The following is a 25022-nucleotide window of genomic DNA, read 5'->3' on the forward strand; positions in this document are numbered from 1 at the left end:
GTTGCAGTGAACCGAGATCGCACCACTGCACTCCAGCCTGGGTGACAGAGCAAGACTCCATCTCAAAAAATAAAAATTAAAAAATCACTTCCTAGGAGGTGATTCTTTTTCTAAATTTGCTCTTCCTTCTCTATTTTCTATCCCCTTACCCTGCCCCCTTTATTTTATAAATAGTAATTATCACTCTCATAAACCTTTTTTATTTTCCTGTTTACTAATTTATTATCTATTTCCTCCAACTAGAAGATAAGACCTTTATGAAATTTGTCTTAGTTATAGTTGCATTCCCAACATGCTGAATTCAGTTCCCTGAATAAACTTTCAGGATGCCACCCACAAGACAATTCTGTTATATTTTTCCCTCATATGTTGAAAAAGCCATAGGATTTGAGGATACCATCAATTATTTTTCATTGATAAGGATTTTTGACTTTAGAAACTACAGAGAAGGGTCTCTTCACTCAGAGTATTTTTTATTTTCTCTGTGTTGTAGGCATACCCACAGTATTTGGGTCAGAAAGAAAAGTTCTTTGAGTCTGCGTCTTATTGCAAATGTTGAAGAAAGAAAGTGAAACAGAAAGATTTGTTTCTTATGCCTTGTGGAGGTTCTAATAAACTCAGTACACCACCTGTTCTGTGGAATCCTTTGAATGGTTTAATCTGGTTGTTAAACCTTTTCTCTCCAGAGCTGCAGAAGAGAGGAAGATTCATTTATTTCTTCAACAAACAGCTCAAATGTCACTTTTCTGAGAGTTTTCCCTCACCATGATGTCTACAAGAGTCTTCCCAGCCTCTTACCACTTTTTAGTTCATTACATTCTATTCTTTTCTCCATAGTATTTATCTCTATCTAAATGTATATTTCTATGAATGTTTTCCATATTCTCTGTCCGATTCTTCCTGGTAGAATATAAGCTCGTGGGAGCAAGAGCCATGCCTTTCATCCACTGATGGTTCTCCAGAACCTAGAGTTCCTGGCATGTGGAAAGCCCCAACAAACAGAAGTTGAGTAGATGAAGAAATGAAGTGGCATCGGCTCTGTGAAGGTTTTTTTGACAACTCCTTTCTAACTTTGATGTTCTTGCCTTTCTGAACACTCTGCGCCTGTCAGCTCTGCTCCATCACAGGACTTTATTCTCTAAAGTTCTGTTCTTGGACATTTATGTAGCACCATTGAACCCTTGGCTGCTTCATGACACCAAACAGACCTAAACAACACAAGCCTGTTTGTGATTATTTTATGCATTGGTATTTTGTTTCCCCAGACAACACTGTAAGCTTCCCACAGGGAAGGCATGTGTCTTAAGCCAGGAAATAGAGAATGAAGAGAAGGTTTTGCGGGGGTGGGGTGGGGGATGATAACAAAGTGAGTTTTTAAGATACTGAATTTTACGTCTATAGGATATGCGAGTAGAAGTGTCCAGTAAGCAGTTCATGTACATACTTCTGAATGTCGGCAAAGAGGTCTAAGCTAAAATCATTCATTTGTAACTCATCAACATGTGCTCACTATGAGTAACAAGTTAAGAAAATGCTCTCACTTGGGGAAAGTAGGAAGAAAGCTTGAGGAGATGAGCGAAGAAGGGCAGATGAGTGAAGAAGGGTCAGATAGAAGATGCAGGCAGGAAGGAAGCTTGTCAGTGGTCGGAGGAGGACCAGGTGAGTGTGCCACTGAGGAGGCCAAGAAAGTTGAAATTTTCAAGATGAGAGAGAATGGTCAATGGCGGCCAGTGTCACAAAGAATCCAAGTAAGGGAAGACCAGAAACATGTCCACAGGATTTGGCAGGTGAGCCTTGCCACAGCAATTTCAGCTAAGTAATGAGAACAGAAGCCTGGCTGAGAGAGATTAAGAACGGACTTTACTGGAAGGTGAGTAATTAAACAAAGCAAATTAAGACAATGCCCTTAAGAAGCTTAGCTTTGAAGACAAGAAGAAAGATACACTGGTACCTAAATAAGAGTTGCTGAAGAAAATGAATTGGGTTTATTACTCAAAAGTAGCTTTTAAATTGTACACTTGAAATATGTGTGGTTTATTGTGTGCCAATTCTATCTCAACAAATGTTTTCAAAAAGCATGGTTTAGAATTTCACAAAATATCAGTAACTTTTCATTTCAAATGTATTATAACATATTAAGGTATTACCTGATATCTGAATGAGAAAAATCCAGATTAAAAAAAACCAGAAATATGTAAAGTCATATTCCTTGTTTATAAAAAATGAAAAGAATATGAATAGTATCAAAAGGACTCTTTTTCCTGTGGTAGAAAGCAGGAAGGCATGATCATCTGGAATATGGGCCAGCATAGGGAAAGGGCAGAATTATGGAATTCTGGTTATCATTTGTAGATTACTGACTATTTATCTAAGAGGCTCCACATTGGTCTAGGTTAGGACCCAAACTAAGGTTAACTGAAACCAAATTAAAGCCTCCAGTTAAACCCAAAGAGTTTCCTGAAAAGACGATGTCACAAAAACTTCATTTAGGGCCATAATGGGAAAAAATGCATAGTGAGACAATTCACAGAGAAGGGAGATGAACATCTAAGTTAAATATTTTTCCTTTTTAAAAATATTTGTCCTTTTTCCAAAGGTTCAGCTATTGTCTTACCAGTGTTCTCAAAATTGAAGTGAATAAAATGCCAAGGTTTCAACAATTACTCAATAGTCAGTAGATTCAAAGATAAGATAAGTAGACAAAACTAAGAGAAATATTAACTTGGTGAAAGCTGTTTATTCAGAAAGCAGCCATCTAGAATTTTTTCTCCAGTGTTTTCACATGGAATTTTTTAAAGGACAAATAGAAAGAAAGCCAGTAGACTAAATACTGATGTGTGCAGTGCTGGACATTTCCTCAAAGCACACTTTCTCTCAGTGGATCCTTAAAATAATTCAGAGAAGGAGGCAGTGTGCTAGGGCCTTTCCCCACCTCACCCAGAGTCATATTTATCTTTGAGTTTTCACACAAACAGACCCTGAGAGGTAATAAGTTTTTCCTTTGACTCCTCTTGTTTTCTGTAACATCATTCAGACAAGCAGACTTAGCAGTGACTGAAAATGCAATAGAGTTAAGTAAAGCAAAGAGGACAGGAGGCATTTTATATCTGCTGAAATGTGTACAGTCACCTTACTAATTACAAAAGAAATCTAGGCACTAAAGATAAGTAGCATGGTTACCAACGTACTCATTAAAGAACTATACAGAGAGGCTAAGGATGTGACCATCTCATTCCAGATTGGAATTCACGACTAGAAAGGCAACATCCAGTATCTGTCATAGAATTAGTACAGTCATCATAATGTTCTATACCCTGGGACTTCAGGGCATAGAGATGGTCAAAAGTATGATGACTGATGACTCGCAAGGCCTCTCAAGATATTCAGCATCAATTTGGTGTCCACTGTATTACCATCTTCAGTTATTCATCACTCTTCCCATTTCCCCCCACCCAGTGCTGTTTATGCCTCCTAAAATAGTAGCTAATATTTATAGAGGCCTTACTATGTACCAAGCATTGTTCTAAGCACCTCTCATGTCCTAAATCACTTAATTATCACAACAATCCTATTAGGTAGGTGATATTCTGCTCATAGCCATTTACAGATGAAATGGCCATGACAAAAAGAGGTTAAGTAATGTTTCCAGTTGGCACACAGATGGTGAGAGTAAGAGCAGAAATTCAAGCCCAAGCAGTCTGGAATCAGCCTTTTGTTCCCAGTCTCTAGGCTATACTGCCTCCATGCTTATTTCAGGTCAGGACCATCTCTCTCCTGGAATACTACAATAGACTCCTAGCTGGTCTCCATTCATCTTACTTCTTCTCACATTATTTTTTATTATAAAAATAATATATGAATACATTCTCCCTGTAAAATACAATAATAGTGTAAATTAGATAAAATCCCATTTGGCCACCAGCTGCAATTCCAGGTTCCTCCCCAGGATCAGGTATGCATACTCCTAGATCTTTTTCTGTGTATCTATGTACCTTTAAAATATATACAGTATCATTTGATAGTTTTTTAAACTTTTATTTTAAGTTCGGGGTACATGTGCAAGTTTGTTATATAGGTAGAATTGCGTCATGGAGGTTTGTTATACAGATTATTACATCACCCAAATATTAAGCCTCGTACCCATTAGTAACTTTTCCTGACCCTCTTCCTCCTCCCACCCTCTGTTCTCTGAAAGGCCTCAGTGTGTGTTGTTCCCCTCTATGTATCTGTGTGTTCTCATCATTTAGCTCCCACTTGTAAGTGAGAACATGTGGCATTTGGTTTTCTGTCCCTGAGTTGCTTTGCTAAGTATAATGGCCTCCAGCTCCACCCAGGTTCCTGAAAAGTACATGATCTTGTTTTTATGGCTGCATAGTATTCCATTGTGTATAGGTACCACATTTTGTTTAGCCAAGTTTGATAGATTTTTTTTAAATAAATGTTATTATAGCACTCATGTTCAAATTTCATGTTTTAAATTTATCTATATGTCTTTGAGAGCATTCTAAATCAGAACTGTGTGACCTTTAAAAGAAGAAAAACCCAGTCCCATTTTTTAAAAGCACCCTCACTCCAAAATAGAGATGGCATAACCCTATTGAAGTAGTCTGCTACTTCCCTTTTAGTAACAGTGAAACCTAGCAAAGTCTTCCAAAGGAAAAAACTAGAAAAAAATTAAAGGAGTAACAGTTTGAGTGGCATATACACAGAAGAATGAGGGGCACTGTTTTATGGAAACTAATCTGTAGGTGAAACAATATGGGCATTGTCACCTGGAGATTTGCCATGAAGTGAGTCCAGATCCATTTCTTGATAAAGTCTACATAAATAACCAGACTATTCAGTTTACCAGTACATCTCATTCCTATAGTGATCTGGAATATTGGACTGCATTAAGGTTGTACTCACTGAAGTAATCCCTTCACAGACTTCCACATGTTAATCTCTTTACTTGCTTACTGTTTCCATAATGCAAGCTCATAAAGACAGGAATTGCATCTCTCTTATTCCCTGCTGCAGTGCAATTACCTTACTCAGTAGCTGTCACATAATTGGGGCTCAAGTCATTGTTTAATGAGTGAATAAACCCAAAGACATATGATTAATTAGTGGTTCAATCACCCATGACCACTGTACAGTAGAGATGACCTAAACAGTTATAGATTTACAGCAGTCACTAATAACAAGTCATCAAAGTAAAACTCAACTGTGACAGATTAAAACGAGCATAAATTCTAGAGTCAGTTACCCGGGTTAACAAAACATATTCACCACATGCTTGCTGTGTGACCTTGGTCAATTTTCTTAACCTCTCTGGTATAATTTGAATATTTGTTCCTGCCCAGATCTCATGTTGAATTGTAATCTCCAATGCTGGGGGTAGGGCCTGGTGGGAGGTGTTTGGATCATGGAGGCCGGTCCCTCATGAATGGGTTGGGCCATCTCTTTGGTGTTAAGTGAGCTCACGCTCTAAGTTCACAGGAGATCTAGTCATTTAAAAGTGTGTGGTGCCTCTCACCCCGACTCTCTCTCTCTTGCTCCTGCTCTGGCCATGTCACTTACCTGTTCCCCTTCACCTTCCACCATCATTATAAGCTTCCTGAGGCCTCCCCAGAAGCCAAGCAGATGCCTGCACCATGCTTCCTGTAGAGCCGTGAGCCGGTTGAATATCTTTTCTTTATAAATTACCCAGTCTCAGATATTTCTTTATAGAAATGCAAGAATGGCCTAATATACTCTCTCTTCAGTTTCTTTATCTGTAATAATGACAATAATCAAATCTTTAGAATTTTGCCAGGACTAAATGAAGTAATGAATTAAGGCGTCTAATAATGTGTGAGACAATGAGTAGGTGCTTAGTAAATGTCAGTGCTGTGCCTATTTTCCCTCCACCCACTTGCCACCTCTTTTCTAATAATAAGACCAAGTTTATTTACCCTGATAAGCACGTCTCTTCTCTCATTTCCATTTGTGGCAATGTAGGCAACCACTTCTTTCTCTTTCAGTGCTGACCTACTGTTTTGTTGGAAACAGTCCCAGGGCTCTGGGCTTTAGAGATTGCTGTTGGATTGCGAAGCATTATGGACCAAATCCAAGTGCTGCAGCACATAATGGCTCTGGCCATTTAAAAAATCTAAACTGTTGTAGCTATTTTATGGGGTGCAATATATATCCAAAATTTTATAATAGGGTTACCAAATGCAGTGCTCTAAAAATCAAGAATCATTCAAAATTTTCTCATCTCTCCACAGAAATAAATTGCTATGTTGGTTAAAACAGACACCTTGCTCAGGAGTCTGAGGTTTTCTCTAAGATGTTCCACAATTATCATTTAAAGCCAGTGCATGTTATTCAAACAGGAAAAGGTAGAATTCTTAACTTAACTTCACCAGAATTAGACTTTCATTCTGTGATATTCGTTATCCAATTCCCAACATTTCCGGTACCTCCAACTCTCTTAGATCTACCCTAAATCCCCTTATTTACAGAGTCTTCAAGTCTCAGAAACACTTGCATTTATCCTGTCATGTACACACCCTAAAAGTCATCCTAGGTCTTAAAAAAGACTTACAGATGACCGAGCCAAACACAATCCTTTCCCTATTCTAAGTCTTACTCTTCTCAACATTTGAGAATGCCTTTGCTTAGACCACTGGGGCAGATCTATTGTGTTGCTACCTGAGTGCTCTCCTAGCAATTAGACATGTCTTTAAAACAGGACATGTATTACTTCTTCTTTATCTTGCATTATAAACTTGAGCAATGTCTGGCTTGATGAAGGCAGTGTCTCTACTATCTTGGTTGGGTTCCAACCATAACCTTTGAGTAGAGAACAGTTTGGGCAACTTATAAATCTTGTTTTAAAAAATAAATCAACTTCTTGCTTTGAGATCTGGGTCATTTCAAGAATAGCTGGAGTACTCCGTGCACCCTTGGCCTGAAGATTACATCTTTTCCCCAAAGTTCTAGCAAGAGCCACCCAGTTAGAATTATAGTCAATAGGATTAGCTAAATGTACTACACCCAAAACACAAGCAGCAGCTGGATTACCATCCTACAGCTCACCTGTTGGTAAATGTTGATCTTAGAGTTCTTACTCATATAAACCTCAAAGCCTGGAGGAACTCATACCCCACTCAGACATCATCACAAGAGAATTCTGAAGTGGAAATTAACAGCTAAATGGACCTGTATAGGACTAAAAATATATATATATGTATTTTATTAAAATACATATGTTATTAAACTATATATTATTAAAATATATTTTTAATTAAAATATATTTATTAAAATATATATATTTTATATATATTATTAATTCTAGATTCCAGTATTCTTTTTTTGGTCTAAATTTGTAAGACTCAGCAAAGACATTCATCCAGGGCATCTATAGCTTGCTGTGAGCCTTTGCTGTCTTCAGTAACCAGCATGCGAATTTCATAGAGATGCCAATGGAGAGAAAGATACAAGGCTTCCTTCCCTTTAAGAGGCATATAATCAAACTAGTCCAAGAAAGCTAGTTTGACAAAAGTCAAGGGAAGGAGGGGAATAGGGAAATATATATTAAACTACATGGCTAGTTAAGCATTAGTCCTGCAGGCCGAGTATTTGCTGGGAAAAGGGGGACCCTCATCAGTTACTTCAGGAGCTAGATTTTTCCATGGCCCCAAATATCCTTAGTGTGTTGTATGTCCTTCCAAGGATTGGTGTCTGCACTACACAATGCCCAATCATCTTAAAGCACAGTATGTCTTCTAGTATTGGTGGTTCCTTACAGCAGCTTATTCAAGTATCTTAATTCTTTAAATCTGGAAAAGAGACAAAGAGAAATATAGGCTACAAATTTCATCCTCAGAATGTATCATCAGCTCACTAGTTAACTATAGTATTTCATTAGTAATAAGATAAGGCAAAGATGAAAATAATAACTGAAAATGCACACATTTCAGACAAAAAAATCCCAGCCCAATTAAAATTATAAATTAAAATTTTATATCTCACTATCTCTCTGTATTTTAAAAAGCAATTTGCCTCAACCCCAACATAAGTTGAACCACTTAAATTGCAGTGACAAAATCAAAGCTTTGTTCTGAATATTGGGAGCTGAGATCTATTTTGCTACATATCTTGTAAAATTATCCCCAATTTCAGGACATAGAGCTACAGCATTAGAAAACCTTATGTTTCTTTTTGTATCATGCAATGAATTTTAAACAGTCTGTTTTTCCATTGCAGCCTTTTTTCTACTGGTGGTGAGCAGTGGGATGGAGTGAGGTGGAACAGAGGTTGGGAAATTTGTGAGCAGAGCGTTTTTTAAGAGCTCAATTCAAATGGTTAAGTAGTTACAACAGAGTTCTCAGATGCTACAAAATTATGTTAGATCCTTATATGAATATCAGATCCTTATATGAACTCCTAGTTCACTCTTGTTTTAAATCTAAATTCTTTAGACTTAACATTTGGTAATGCTTAAACAAAAAACAAAACAAAAAAAGGCTCAGGAAAACAAAACAGAACACTGTGAGCTTGAACGTATCAACAATTTTTCATGGACAAAGAATAAAACAACTGCATAGTAGACAAAGATCTGCCCAGCTAAAAATCAATATTTGCATCCAACTTTGGGGGGAGTTAAGAGAACTAACTGCTTATGACATCAGCCCTAGAAATGTGCCTGTAAATATCCACATTAGTAATGCTTCATCCACCAGTTTCTTATAACCAACATGATCCAATTCAGTAGCTACAACAACTGATCCAAGCTGCCCTACAGGAAATTATGCACACCCACCAAAAAAAGTAAAAATCATCTCTGACCAAAAGAACTGGGTCACAGGATGAGAGGTGGCACCATTCTCTTTAATATCATTAACTCTTGATTTTTAAGGAAACATGGTTCCCATAGGCCTAAGAGGGTTTCTTAAATGTGACCTACATTCAAGCATAATTATCTTTCTTTCCCAACTGGCAAACATACACTACATAACCTTGTTGTAAAATCCCATAATTAATACAGTTTTGAATATTATGAGCCAAATTATCTGACCTAAAATATAGTAAGATATATAATAGTTGAAGACAATTAAAATTGTCTGATTGTACCTTGGCCCTGCCTCCATTACTTTTGAAACAACAGCTTTTCTTTTATGAAACATGATTTATTTTATCAGCATAAGTTATCCATAGAGTTTGATGAGAGAAGTTAGGACTGCCATATCCTTATCAAATATTCAGGACCAGTTTTAAATATTATTAAAAAGTACAACCAAGCTGAAAACTAAAGCAATGCACATGATGCCCTGTGAAAGTAGAAATTAATTCTTTAAACAGATTAACTTATTTATTTATGCTGTTGTATTTATTTGGTTTTATCAAATGTTGTCTAAGAGACATAGCGTAGCATGAGAGATAAACAAATTTACAAGCAAAAAACAAACAACCCCATTAAAAGGTGGGCAAAGAAGGTAAACAGACACTTTTCAAAAGAAGACGTACATGTGGCCAACAAGCATATGAAAAAATATTCAACATCACTGATCATTAGATAAATTCAAATTAAAACCACAATGAGATATTGTCTCACACCAGTCAGAATGGCTATTATTAAAAAGTCAAAAAATAACAGATGCTGGTAAGGCTGCAGAGAAAAGGGAACATGTATACAGTGCTGGTGGGAATGTGAATTAGTTCAGCCACTGTAGAAAGCAGTTTAGTGATTTCTCAAAGAACTTAAAACAGAACTACCATGCAACTCAGCAATCCCATTATTGGGTACATACCCAAAGGAATATAAATCGTTCTACCATAAAGACACATGCACAAATGTTTATCGCAGCACTATTCACAACAGCAAAGACATGGAATCAACCTAGATGCCCATTAGTGGTAGACTGGATAAAGAGAATATGGTACATATACCATGTATATACGTAGTATACCATGGAATACTATGCAGCCATAAAAAAGAACAAGATCATGTCCTTTGCAGCAACATGGTTGGAGTCTTATTCTGTGAACTAACACAGGAACAGAAAACTAAATACCATATATTCTCCCTTATAAGTGGGAGCTAAACATCGACTACACATGGACACAAAGAAGGGAACAATGGACACTGGGGCTACTTGAGGGTGGAAGGTGGGAAGAGGATGAGGACTGAAAACTACCTATTAGGTACCACGCTTATTACCTGGGTGATGAAACAATCTACACACCAAACCCCCATGACGTATGCAATTTACCTAGGTAACAAATCTGCACATGTACCGCTGAACCTAAGTTTGGATCTAACCAGGTCAACATTTATCAGCTTTATTATCTTAAGCTTATCATTCAACTCTCTTGGAATCTCCGTTTCTCATCTGTAAAATGAGATGGTGGCAATACCTATTTTACAGAATTGTTTTTAGAAAAAATATAATTGAGGTAAGTTACAACCTGGAAAGGATTTTTTTAAAAGTTTGACCTGTTTATACCTTAAAATATTGAGAAAATTGTCAGAGAAATGGTACATGCCAAAAGGCACCTTACACATATGCACTAAAACACGTGTTTACAAATGATGTAGACTATAAATAAATACTAAATATGTGTCTACAGATTTCAGGTCAGACAAATGTATATTTAAAAATTAACAGGGACTTCTAGATAAAGATGGCAGATTATGCAAATGTATTTATATTCTCTTCCATCCAAAAGCCTATTAAAATGTTAGTAAAGGAATACAAATAGGTACAAATTCATAAGCTAAAATAAGAAAAAGAAATGGACATAAACTGATAAAAGATTTCAACAATTTTTTTTTTCAACAAACAACCCCAGATGAAAAGTGAAAACATGCTAACAGGTGAAAAGCATCCAAAGGGGTTAGCTTAGAGCAAAATAAAGAGGGTGGAGGGTTAGTGACAGCAATGGATATAGGTTGCCTGGAAGAACCATTGAGATGCTCAGAAATCTGAAAACTGAAATACCACAGGAGTGGGAGTGAGACATAAAGGCTAAAATGCAGAGGAAATCCATCAAAATTCTACTTATGAAACAGCTGATTTCACCACAATATAAGTTACAACCCCAGTCATGGCATTTGCTTTGCCCTAAAATATCAACAGAAAACCAAATATTCCCATACACTTGGAAAAACTTCTGAATGTGAGACACTCTAATCAAAATAAACAAGAAAAGCTGATTACAAAATAGAAAGCCATATTATTTTAAAAAACAGACATTTTTGCAGAAATTCCAACACCCTTAGAAAGATTCAAGAATACAGTGCTTTCGTTAGACAAGAACTGGATACTATGAAAAATGAACAAACTGAGATTTAAAAGGTTTGATTTTAAAAATATGATTGCCAACATAAAAAAGAGAAATACATTTTAAAAATTCAGAAAAGTCTCCCAGAAGATGAAATAAAAATAGACAAAAAATCAAACCAGTCATGAAGTCTTTGCCCATGCCTATGTCCTGAATGAAAAGCAATGGCAACAAAAGCCAAAATTGACAAATGGGATCTAATTAAAGAGCTTCTGCACAGCAAAAGAAACTATCATCAGAGTGAACAAGCAACCTACAGAATGGGAGAAAATTTTTGCAATCTTTCCATCGGACAAAGGGCTAATATCCAGAATCTACAAAGAACTTAAATTTCAAAAAAAAAAAAATCAAAAAGTGGGTGAAGGATGTAAACAGACACTTCTCAAAAGGATATTAAGGTGGCCAACAAATATATGAAAAAAAGCTCATTATCACTGGTCATTGGATAAATGCAAATCAAAACCACAATGAAATACCATCTCACAACTGTTAGAATGGTGATCATTAAAAAGTCAGGAAACAACAGATGCTAGAGAGGATGAGGAGAAATAGGAACGCTTTTACACTGTTGGTGGGAGTGTAAATTAGTTCAACCATTGTGGAAGACAGTGTGGCGATTCCTCAAGGATCTAGAATTAGAAATACCATTTGACCCAGCAATCCAATTACTGGGTATATATCCAAAGGATTATAAATTATTCTACTATTAAGACACATGCACACATATGTTTATTGAGGCACTATTCACAATAGCAAAGACTTGGAACCAACCCAAATGCCCATCAATGATAGACTGGATAAAGAAAATGTTTCACATATGCACCATGGAATACTATGCAGCCATAAAAAACGATGAGTTCTTGTCCTCTACAGGGACATGGATGAAGCTGGAAACCATCATTCTCAGCAAACTAACATGGGAACAGAAAACCAAATACCACATGTTCTCATTCATAAGTGGGAGGTGAACAATGAGAACACATGGACATAGGGTGGGGAACATCACACACCAGAGCCTGTCGGGGGGTGGGGGTCTGGGGGAGGGATAGCATTAGGAGAAATACCTAATGTAGAGGACACGTTGGTGGGTGCAGCCAACCACCATGGCATGTGTATACCTATGTAACAAACCTGCACGTTCTGCCCGTGTATCCTAGAACTTAAAATATTTTTTACAAAATAGATAATGTTGGTTACTATTTTACTGTTAAAGATCAAACCAGGAAGACTAACAGATAATTAATAGGAATTATGAAAAATAAGTAACAAAACTGGAGGAAAGCAAATTGCTAATTTGAATGATACAAGAGATTCTGTTCAATTGAAAGCCTTAAGATTTCAGATGGGAAGAGCCCACCAGTGGCTGTAAAATGACTTCTACCACGTGATCACGGCTCAAAGGAAAAAGCAGAAAGGAAAAGCAGATCATATCATCTGTAAAAGAATGAGAATCAAGCTGGCATTAAATTTCACATTAGCAATACTAAATGCTCAGGAAAAAGGAATAATGCCTTTAAAATTCTGAGGAAAACATATTTTTAAGCTATATTCTCTATACCTAATTAAATTACTGTACAGGTGTGAACATAGATCACATTTGCATGTACTGATTTTCACACATTCAAAGAATCAGAAAAGCTGCATCTCACATACAGTTTCTTAGGAATTGTGTTGAGTGTGTCTTTCAGTAAAAGGCTGGAGTTCCACAAATGAGGAAAGCAGCCCAACAAAGAAGAGACAGTTGTATAGGAGGCCTAGACAACAAGTACAGACAAGAGTAACAGGATGAAGCACTCTTCCCTGAAGTAGCTTCGGAAGAAGGAAGTTCCTGGAAAAATTTTAACCAAATCTCTGATGCAATGGACAAAAAAGTTGGGCACGTAATAAAGGCAAATAGTACTTTTAAAAAGCCAGTTAGCAACTTCAGAAAAATTAAAAGCTGTACAAGACAGGAAATATAACAGCACACTTCTTGACACTGTGATAAACAATACTGTTTTGAGTCCCCATGTAAACACTATTTATTGATTTACAAAGTTACAGACAAAGATGATGGAATTACAATTAGAGAGCAAAAGGCAAATTTTACTAATCTCAACATCATGTAGGAACAGCAAAAACGGAGGGAAGCAAATTGTTAATGTGAATGATACAGGAGAGTTTGTATAGCTGAAACACAAGATTTCAGATCAGAAGAGCTCGCCAGTGGCTGTAAGAAGACTTCCATCTAGGACCATGACTTCAAGAAAAAAGCAGAAAGGAAAAGCAGATTATCTGCCAAAGAATGAGGATCAAGCTGGCATTAAATTTCACATCAGCAATACTAGATGCTCAAGAAAAAGGAAGAATGCCTTTTTATTGGGAGATGGAAGTGGAAGAAAAGGACTGAAAAGATGAGGACTCACAATAAATTGCTTACTGTTAAAGGAACAAATGTTTTCCTTACATAACCAATAAAGGTCTAAAATAGAAATATGACTAACGGGAGATATTGAGTGACTTAAGTTACATTCTCATCTGTCAGTGTAGGAAAACAAATATCATATATAAAACTAATAACTCAAGAGTTATCAATGTAAGCATATTATTCAGAGATAGAGAGGTTACTAACCAAAAAATGCTATAAAAATTAAAAGTTACATGTGTGGAGAGACATTGAGGATAAGAGGAGTGGGACAGGAATGATTACTCTTCAGCTGGAGTGCTTTTGTCTTTTGTTATTGTTGTTATCATATGGAATTTTCTCTTTTTGATAAAATTTTTAAATGGTTAATATAAAAACTCAAGTATACAAATGTTACTAAGACATGTGCAATCCACTATTAGACACAGTTGATTAAATTTATGTAAAACTTAAGCGACAAAGTATTCTTCTACAATATATTTAATGCTGAACATGATTTCAGAACAGGGAGATGCTCACTTTATTTTGATAAACAGCCATTAATTCTCTGATGTTCAAACCCAACAAGATGTAAAGTGTTCTCCAGTATCGCCTTCCATTTGGAGACATCTGTGCTCATTGATCTACAAAGGGCAGGGAATGCCTGATTATTTTATTATGTCATTTGCTACTACAGGAATTATTCATGATCATTTACCAGCAAGCTGAGAACACGTGGGGCTGATATCTTGATTCAGAACACCAAGCCTAAAAGGGATACAAGTACTTAGTAAATTTAGAAGCCGATTCCACTCTACCACCAGCACCCCCTTCATCTTACCTTTAAACACATGCATTTATCACCAGAAACTGGATGTGCATTTTGCAAAGAATGTCCTTTTGTGCAGCAGAGAACAAAGGGATTTTTCTGCAAAACGATACTGAAACCTGATCACTGATGCATACTCTCTTGCCAGCATCTTGCCTATTGAATATCATCCCAGCCTATTATTCCCATATTGTTCTCTTTGGAAAAGAAAAAGATGAGGAGTCCATTTAAAGTGCTCAAACAGCACCCTCTGCTGGTTGAGTTTAAGCTGAAGATTTGATGTGTAGCAGGGCTTAGTGACACATGGCAGAAAGAAGAAAAGCAAGCAAGGGAAAAACTGTAGACCAGGATGCATAAGGCAAACATCAATAGAACTCCATCAGTAATTTTGGTTACATATAAGGAAACTGATATTTTAGGCATCATAGCACATATATAGTGCAAAGGCACTGTATTAATTCCTAATAGAATACTCCGTTCTTACAAAAAGAATATATTGAGCGACTTTGCATATTACCTTCAAGTTCTTTACTTTACAAAATAATTCACAAATTCCCCCAGTGAGTTCCTCTAGTGCTCTGGATATGTGGCATGACTTACACTCTATCTTTGGGTAACATATTAACTGTGCAAAACTAACTGCAAACTGTTTCTTAGGTCACAGACCAGGGCTCTTCATGATACCAGAGATACCTGCACTTATGTGACGTGTTTATAAGTGTTTAGGAAACATTCAGAATTAATTTTTAATGTCTTGCTAATATGTAAGAAACAAGGGTTTGGAGATGGCAAGATTAATTTCTCCAACAAAGAAAAAAATGAGTAGCATATGTTCTCCAGGGCAGGGGATCTGGAGATCTGTTTTGCTTAATATAGTATAAATTCTTAATATATTGAGTAGCAATTAAAAACAAGTGCAGTCTTACATTTTAGAAGAGTAGAGCTAGGATTTTTTTATATCTTTGACTAAAAATCAATTAGATATTCAGCTCTCCCTGCCTACCCAGGGGGTGGAGTTCACTTCCCATTCTCAGTAAGCGTTGGTAGCAGAGAAAACAGTCAACAGATTTTAGACAGTTACATAGTGAGACACCCTACGGGCCTTTATTCTGTTTCCTCCAAAGTAAGAGCAGGGGAAATTTAAATGTCCACAGTCACCAAGCCATAAAGTACATGAATGGCACACACTGAGTTTGAGGAAAAGCACATGATCCTCTTGGTCTATCTTTAATTTTTGGTGGAGACAACAATATCAAGAAACAATTATCCACTATAAGAAAAGCAACAGTGCAAATATGATGATAAACGATAACTGAAGCCTCGCTTTGATGTTAGGGAGAAAATTAGGAGTAGGAAGACTGATGAAATGGAGAGTGTGTGCCTCACTTAAACTGGCCAGATACCGCCAGATGCGGTAGCTCATGTCTGTAATCCCAGCAATTTGGGAGGCTGAGGTGGGCGGATCACTTGAGGTCAGGAGATCAAGACTATCCTGGCTAACACGGTGAAACCTCATCTCTACTAAAAATACAAAAAATTAGCTGGGCATGGTGGCATATGCCTGTAGTCTCAGCTACTCAAGAGGCTGAGGCAGGAGAATCGCTTGAACCCGAGAGGCAGAGGTTGCAGTGAGCCGAGATCACGCCACTGTACTCCAGCCTGGCAACAGAATGAGACTCCGTCTCAAAACCAAAACAAACAACCAAAAAAACTGGCCAGATACTTAGCACTTGTCATTGCAGCCATGAAGCCCACAGGGCCCAGGGTTGCCACATCATTTGATGATTCAAGAGGAGCTTGAAATCAGAATATTTACTCTTTGGGACTCAAATCTTCACAAAAGAGTCTGTGAGCCAAAACAGAAAAATATTTACAAACTAAACTTATCCCATGGGCCAGCAGTGTCCAACTACCACAGACCCAAAGTTCTTTCCTTCTGCCTCAGGGCCTTTGTACATGCTCATCATTCTTCCAGTAATTTTCTTCTCTCGTTCCCCCTGCCTTCCTCCTAGTTAACTACCCTCATCCCTCTGATATTGACTCAATTGCCACTGCCTCCAGGAAGTCTTTTCTGATCTGCTAGATTAGGTTAGGCCCCCTTGTGATATGATCTCCCACTTTTCTGCATCTTTTCATCATAGCACATAGCACAGTTTGTAATTATATGTTTATTTGTATAATTTGAATTTTTTTCTCCTCCACCATGAGGTCAGAGGCCATGTCTCTGTTGTTCAGCAGCACATTGCCTATAATAAAGGAGGTATTGGTAAATAATTGCTAAATGAATGGTTAATAACTTTAAAGTAGCTCTTCACAGGCATAGCTGGAGCTATTCATCTGTGGTTAATATCACAGGAACCCTTAGATTTGGGCATTGGAGGTGGGAAGGTCTGGTTTTGAATCTTAAACAGCCTACTTACTGTCGGAGTAAGTTGCTGACCCTCCCAGAATTTGTCTCCTCATCTAAAAAAAATGGACCTCAGATTTGTGCTGAGGACATACCTAAATACTTTTACAGTACTAACATCTAGTAGTTGTTCAATAAATGCTAATTATTATTATTATCATTACCTTTAATATTAATAGTCTACTCACATTGACTTGCCCACATCCCATCTGGTCCCAGTGGTGAGAGTTTGACAGATCTGAAATAACAGTCCCATTTCCATGCTTTTGACCTCAGAAGAGCATTCTCCCAACTAATAACTAGACATGAATATCTGGACTCTACTCTGTATTCAGGAAATCAGGCCTGGAAGAGGTCTTACAATCCAGTGTTTTAATCATAGAATTTTATTTTAAGTCAGAAAGATTTATTCACCACCGATATCTTTCCTGAGTGTGTAAGTGATCTAAATCAATCCCCTAATAACATGGGATATTTATCTTAGGCCCCACAACCTGCCGAGAGAGTTACAAACTAAGATAGAACAATGGGCATATTATCCCTGAGGAAAACCATGTGATTCTCCGACGTAGGATGTCTGGGAAGGAGGCACTAGGTGTGAGTCACGGCATTGGAGCCAGGCTCACCTGGGCTCATGTTTTTTGTCACCTCAGCTCTGTAGTCTTGGCCAAATCATTAGGCCTTGCAGGTAAAACTAGGCTCATAAAACTTGCTGGGAGGATTTTTTTCAAGATGGAAGAGACTGTGTGGAACAGAGCCTGGCACACGGAAGAGGTGCTCAATGAATGATACCTGCATAACCAAGGGGGATTTGAGCATTGAACTCATTGCCCACCACCACTTCCCCCAAATAAAATTCTATTTAGTCCACACAGAATAGTACAAACCACCACAGGCTGGGTGGTGTACTGTAAATCATATAAGATTTCAAACTTATTATGGAACAAATGAGACCATCTTTGAGACATTTAGGATCACAGATAAACTGGGCCAGAAATTTACCCATTATATACAACCCTTTGTCCTCTCCTTCCACCGAAAAGCAAGGAGAAGTCTGACCTCATCCATAGTGCTTCTCTGGAAGTCTGGCAGGGAAACCAGCCAACTATAGTCACTAACCTACCACATAGTGGCTGTTTCCAGCATTTACATTCTAAGATCAGGTTGGTACCAGGTTCATCCTGTGGCACAAATCCGGACCACTTTGTAACAAAATGTCCATGAGTCCCGCCTTTCATCATTTTCTTTTTTCTTTTTCAGTGTCTTCATGATCCCAGAGACCTCACACCAGCTTCCCCAGCCCTTAGCCTCCCCCTCAAATTGAGCACAATACAGATAATCATCTATTGCTCCCAATGGAGAGCATCCACAGTTCTCAGTTATACCCACGTGGCAGCAGGCCCTGAGGCTGACCCGGGTACTTGTTGGTCTTCCTGACCATGGGAACACAAAACCATAGTCAGATTTATCTTCGTTTTCCCAGAAATTGGAACGTAGAAGATGCTTGCTTGTATCTGCCCACAAAAGGGACTATCTGTGGCTGATTTATCAGAGAGGAATTTATTCAAAGGATGTTGGGTGATTCCCAGAGTCTCCAGGAAGCTAGATCTGTGTGGCCAAAAACAAGGCCCCAAATAGCGCCGAGTGGGGTCACCCCTGCAGAACAGATGCTGCCCTGGCACCACCAACACCACCGCCACCTCCTCAGCTGCCTTGACTGTCCTCAGGAGCCAGCTGTGCTGCTGCTAAGAAACAGCTTTTTCTCTTCCCCATCTGCGCTGTACTACCTCCCTCCCAATTAAAAATCCAGGGCATGTGCCCAGGCCTACCTGCAAGGGAAAATGGAAATGTGGATATCTAGCACTATCAGCTTCTACCAGGAGATGGCCTCTTGCCCAAAAAGACTTACAAGGTAAAGAGTTTCTCCATGAGACAGGGTTCAAATTCTCGGCAGCCAGAAATATCACATGGCCAATCGTTACTACACCTACTTCTGAACATTGACTGGAGTCCAAACTGTGTGATATTTGGTTTTCTTAGGGCTTACTACAGCAGCTGAAAATGACAGTGCTCAATATCTGTTTGTTGGAATTAGAATTAAAAAAAAGAACAGTGAATCTAATGCCACTGAGTTTCTTTTCCTCGGTCCCATGACATCCACTTTGATTCTCCGTGTTGTCCTAAACTTTTAAAGTGCCCAGACTCAGACTCGCTCTGCGCCACAGAGTGGATGCTGAGAACAGCACGCTGTAGGCACACCAGCCACACTCGAACCCCTTCCTCCAGCCTGATTGCTTGGCCAGAGTCCCAGAGCTGCCTGGCTTCCCTGTTCTTTGGCTTTGTCTTCTTCCCATCACCCCCTTGCCCTTTGGACTTCCTGACTGCATTTGGCTCACTTACTTTTTGACCCTGGGCGCTTTGCAGTGTTTCTCAACAGGGGAGTTGGTGCAGCTTTGTGAAGCTGAACTGCCCTATGTGTTGCAGGACTTTTTAACATCTCTGGCCATGCTCGTTAAAAGTTAAGACTGTTCTATGGTCATGGGAGGAAGATCCCCAGTGGAGAAGCCCTGCTTTATAAAGACTGCTCCCATTCACCCTGGGTTGCTCCTTGGTTGGGTCACTCCTTCCTACTCTGCACTCTGGACTTGAACCCAGCTACCTGCCCATCTTGACAGAATTCCACACCCATTTGGAGGGGGCAAACTCAATCAAAATTAGCATTGGGAGGAACTATTGGGTAATAACTGGACAGAGTCAGGGAGAACTGAAGTTTTTTCCTCCTCTGATGTGTGATTTGCACAATCATTTTGAGCTCCAGATTCTTCATTTGTAAAATAAGAGGTGTCTTAGGTCAGGCTCCCCAGGAGCAGAGCCTGAGAAGGGGATTTTTTGTTCAAATGAATTACTGGGGGAGTGCTCTTGGGAGAACAGGAATGGGGAGAGCAGGTAAAATAGTTTTTACATTTGCAACAATATGCACATTGCCACATTACCTTCCAGAATGACTATAAGCATTTCTATGTTCCAGGTTCTATATGAGGATAAGACTGACTCTTCTTTTTTTTTTTTTTTTTGAGACGGAGTCTCGCTCTGTCGCCCAGGCTGGAGTGCAGTGAGCCACCGCGCCCGGCCGACTGACTCTTCGTTTGACCGACACTGTGTAACTATAAACTTTAATAGTGGAAATGATGCATAGTGTTATTTTTAAATATTTCAAAGGAAACACTCATAGTTTAAATGACCCACATAATTCTGCTAATTGCTAACCAAATTTTTTCTGTATTTATAACATTGGTTAACATAGACACTTTGAAAATACTGGTCTAAAAATTATATCTGAGAATACATTATGATTAGTGTCCAATTTTAGATTTATAAAATAGGTTTTTAATAATAAAAGTTGATATTAATATGACTGTCTGGGGCTGGGCACAGTGGCTCACGCCTGTAATCCCAGCACTTTGGGAGGCAAAGGTGGGTGGATCACGAGGTCAGGGGTTTAAGACCAGCCTGGCCAAGATGGTGAAACTCTATCTCTACTAAAAATACAAAAAATTAGCCGGGCATGGTGGTGGGTGCCTGTAATCCCAGCTACTCGGGAGGCTGAGGCAGAGAATTACTTGAACCCGGGAAGTGAAGGTTGCAGTGAACCAAGATGGCACCACTGCACTCCAGCCTGGGCAACAGAGTGAGACTCCATCTTAAAAACTATATATATATATGTGTGTGTGTGTGTGTGTGTGTGTGTGTATGTATTTATGTATATATGTGTGTGGGTGTGTATATATATATATATATATATATGACTGTCTGATGCTTAGATTTTAACCTAGCTCATGAGATAAACAGACTGTCAATCATATTTGCTGCTCACCCACTAGTTAACAAATCAGAAATTATTAATAATCAAAAATTGAAAATTTGTCCAAGCAAACAATAGAAGGAAAGAAAAATCTAAAAATACTATATGAAATGATAATTGCATTCAGTAAGCAGACAAATAATTTTGGCATTAGGAAATTTAGAGTTTGTTCCCAGCTTTGTCACTGATTTGCTGGCCTTTGAGGAGTTACTTAAGTGTGCCATAAAACAGAGAAATAGAAATGACCCCTGCATTTCTACTCTCCTGCACCCTTGGCCTAATATTGCACCAGATTTTGTAAGTTTCTTAGAAACTATCTGCCAAGCACTTTGAACTCCTTGAAGACGGGTACTTTATAAAAAGAATTTCAGCCTATGAGTTCCTGGGCTAGTTAAGTAAGTTTATCATGTTTTTTTTTCTTTTTTCTTTTGTTTCCAGCCATCGTACAGCTTAAGGCATTTCATGTTTCTTTTTTTTTTTTAATACTTTAAGTTCTAGGGTACATGTGCACAACCTGCAAGTTCATTACCTATGTATACATGTGCCATGTTGGTGTGCTGCACCCGTTAACTCGTCATTTACATTAGGTATATCTCCTAATGCTATCCCTCCCCCTCCCCCCACACCACGACAGGCCCCAATGTGTGATGTTCCCCACCCTGTGTCCAAGTGTTCTCATTGTTCAATTCCCACCTATGAGTGAGAACGTGCAGTGTTTGGTTTTCTGTCCTTGCGATAGTTTGCTCAGAATGATGGTTTCCAGCTTCATCCATGTCCCTGTACAGGACATGAACTCATCATTTTTTATGGCTGCATAGTATTCCACAGTGTATATGTGCCACATTTTCTTTTTTTTTTTTCCAGGTGGAATGAATTTGTAATTTTGGGGGTAACACATTTACCTTGAGCTAAATAGAGATAGATGAAAAAGAATTTGCAGTAAGAAAGTAAATAATCCCTAAACTAGCTATCTTCTGGGAAATATATACAATTTTAAACAGTAAAATGGTTTTCTACCAAGTAAATTATATAGCAGAAAAATACACTTAAATTTGGATTTAAGTTTTTCCCTCGATTCTTTTTCTTTCTTTCTTTCTTTTATTATTATTATTATACTTTAAGTTTTAGGATACATGTGCACAACATGCAGGTTTGTTACATATGTATACATGTGCCATGTTGGTGTGCTGCACCCATTAACTCGTCATTTACATTAGGTATATCTCCTAATGCTATCCCTCCCCCCTCCCCCCACCCCACAACAGTCCCCGGTGTGAGATGTTCCCCTTCCTGTGTCCATGTGTTCTCATTGTTCAATTCCCACCTATGAGTGAGAACATGCGGTGTTTGGTTTTTTGCCCTTGCGATAGTTTGCTGAGAATGATGGTTTCCAGCTTCATCCATGTCCCTACAAAGGACATGAACTCATCATTTTTTATGGCTGCATAGTATTCCATGGTGTATATCTGGAACATTTTCTTAATCCAGTCTATCATTGATGGACATTTGGGTTGGTTCCAAGTCTTTGCTTTTGTGAATAGTGCCACAATAAACACATGTGTGCATGTATCTTTATAGCAGCATGATTTATAATCCTTTGGATATATACCCAGTAATGGGATGGCTGGGTCAAATGGTATTTCTAATTTTAGATCCTTGAGGAATTGCCACACTGTCTTCCACAATGGTTAAACTAGTTTACAGTCCCACCAACAGTGTAAAAGCATTCCTATTTCTCCACATCCTCTCCAGCACCTATTTTTTCCTGACTTCTTAATGATCGCCATTCTAACTAGTGTGAGATGGTATATCATTGTGGTTTTGATCTGCATTTCTCTGATGGCCAGTGATGATGAGCATTTTTCCATGTGTCTGTTGGCTGCATAAATGTCTTCTTTTGAGAAGTGTCTGTTCATATCCTTTGCCCACTTTTTGATGGGGTTGTTTGATTTTTTCTTGTAAATTTGTTTAAGTTCTTTGTAGATTCTGGATATTAGCCCTTTGTCAGATGAGTAGATTGTAAAAATTTTCTCCCATTCTGTAGGTTGCCTGTTCACTCTGATGGTAGTTTCTTTTGCTATGCAGAAGTTCTTTAGTTTAATTAGATCCCATTTGTCAATTTTGGCTTTTGTTGCCATTGCTTTTGGTGTTTTAGTCATGAGGTCCTTGCCCATGCCTATGGCCTGAAAGGCATCTCATGTTTCTTAAAAAACTATTGTACAAGAGACGGCCGGGTGTGGTGGCTCACGCCTGTAATCCCTGCACTTTGGGAGGCCAAGGCAGGCAGATCACGAGGTCAGGAGATCGAGACCATCCTGGCTAACACAGTGAAACCCCGTCTCTACTAAAAATACAAAAAAAAAAAAATTAGCCGGGTGTGGTGGCGGGCACCTGTAGTCCCAGCTACTCAGGAGGCTAAGGCAGGAGAATGGTGTGAACCCTGGAGTTGGAGCTTACAGTGAGCCAGAGATCGCACCACTGCACTCCAGCCAGGGCAACAGAGCAAGACTCCATCTCAAAAAAAAAATTATTGTACAAGAGACTAAATAGGAGACATACAAAGCTTCCCAGTCTCATAACCTACCAGTTTCTGGAAAGCTTCCCCAAGACAGTCTCCTTTTATATATGCCTTAAAACATTTATAATACTTCTCTGTAACAACTTTAAACATTTCTTTTTTGATCCCAGATTAAGACTCGATTCTATACAAAACATTTTTGTGAAGAAATTTAAAAAATAGTACCTGTGTTTCCTCAATTCTAAGACACTTTGATTCTATAACTTATCTTCAATTTAACCATAGCTTTATTGTCATTAGGAAAAAGGAAACATTACAATAAAAGTACACATATGGAGAAAATATTTGCAAACTATATATATGATAAAGGGTTAATATCCAAAATATATAAGGAACTATTATCTAAGTTCAGATTGGCTTAGAGTAGAGGACCTGACTGCCAGTCCAGGGTCCCAAGTCATTTAGACACGATGATTCCCCAATGTGTCTTGAATGTTTTCATTCCCAAACCACCAATGGGCCTTTGTCTCAGCCATGCTCAGGAAAAGTAGGATTTACGGGGACCCATAGGACTCGCCTATTCCCAGATGGCTCCCCCAGCCTGCCATACGTTTTCTGCCCTGTATCTATATCCTTTGAAATCTCCACTGAGATTTTCTTTTTGGTTAAGAGCACGGCATATGTGAAATTACAGCTGAAATGCACATTATCTAAAAGGGAGCATTCTTTTATACATTACTAAGATGAATTTCAGATTAAATAAATCACACCTGTGATTTTTTTTTTTTTTTTTGAGATGGAGTCTCGCTCTGTTGCCCAGGCTGGAGTACAGTGGCGCAATCTCAGCTCACTACAACCTCCACCTTCCGGGTTCAAGTGATTCTCCTGCCTCAGCCACCTGAGTAGCTGGGACTACAGGCGTGTGCCACCACATCTGGCTAATTTTTTGTATTTTTAGTAGAGACGGGGTTTCACCATGTTAGCCAGGATGGTCTCGATCTCCTGACCTCGTGATCTGTCCGCCTCGGCCTCCCAAAGTGCTGGGATTACAGGCATGAGCCACTGCACCTGGCCAACTCCTATGATTCTGTTCACTTGTTCATTCTGTTTATTTGTCCCTCTTCCTACAATGACTTTCCCTGCATACACACACATACATACAAACACACACACATATATAAATGAAACCATTCAGCAAATATTTATTGAGGTCTGCTACAAGGTAGCGCTGTGTTTATAGACACTGAGGGTACAGTTGTAAGGGAAAAAAGGTACTAACATTTCCCTAAAGAATCTTACAATTTAATAAGAGAAATCATTTAATTTCTATTTAATTTCTATTAATTGTGTATTTTCCATTATTCTTTATCAATTGCTTAATTTAACGATTATAGGAATAAATCCATAAGTAAAATTGTAATCCATCCTCTATAAACCAAACAGGCAGTGTTTGGACTATACGATCAGTTGTCTTAACCTTGTCAGGTGGACGGGGAAAGCCTTCTAGCCCTGGTGGCAGGTCCCAGGGATGTTCATTTTAACTGGTCCATGTATAAACCCAAAATGCAAAAGCAGGTCATGTAGGTCTAGGTGATGTTTCCAGCCAGGAGTCATGGAGGGAATGGGACTTTAAAGGATTGTTTATTCTTCTGGAAAATCTCCAAGAATAGCTAAAGGACACAAGGCAAAGTTACACTATGCCAAAAACT

At 38.4% G+C, this 25022-nt stretch overlaps 1 long non-coding RNA gene across 1 annotated transcript; it reads left to right on the plus strand.

Annotated features, from left to right (window-relative positions):
* Positions 1-1384: 1384 nt before the first annotated feature.
* LOC134807500 (uncharacterized) lies at positions 1385-19050 on the plus strand. The gene is made up of 2 exons (XR_010148116.1): positions 1385-1870; positions 18194-19050. It is a non-coding gene; the product is annotated as an uncharacterized LOC134807500 (long non-coding RNA).
* The last annotated feature ends 5972 nt before the right edge of the window (positions 19051-25022 follow it).

This window comes from Pan troglodytes, chromosome 10 (assembly GCF_028858775.2).
Source record: "Pan troglodytes isolate AG18354 chromosome 10, NHGRI_mPanTro3-v2.0_pri, whole genome shotgun sequence".
In the NCBI taxonomy this organism is placed as follows: domain Eukaryota; kingdom Metazoa; phylum Chordata; class Mammalia; order Primates; family Hominidae; genus Pan; species Pan troglodytes.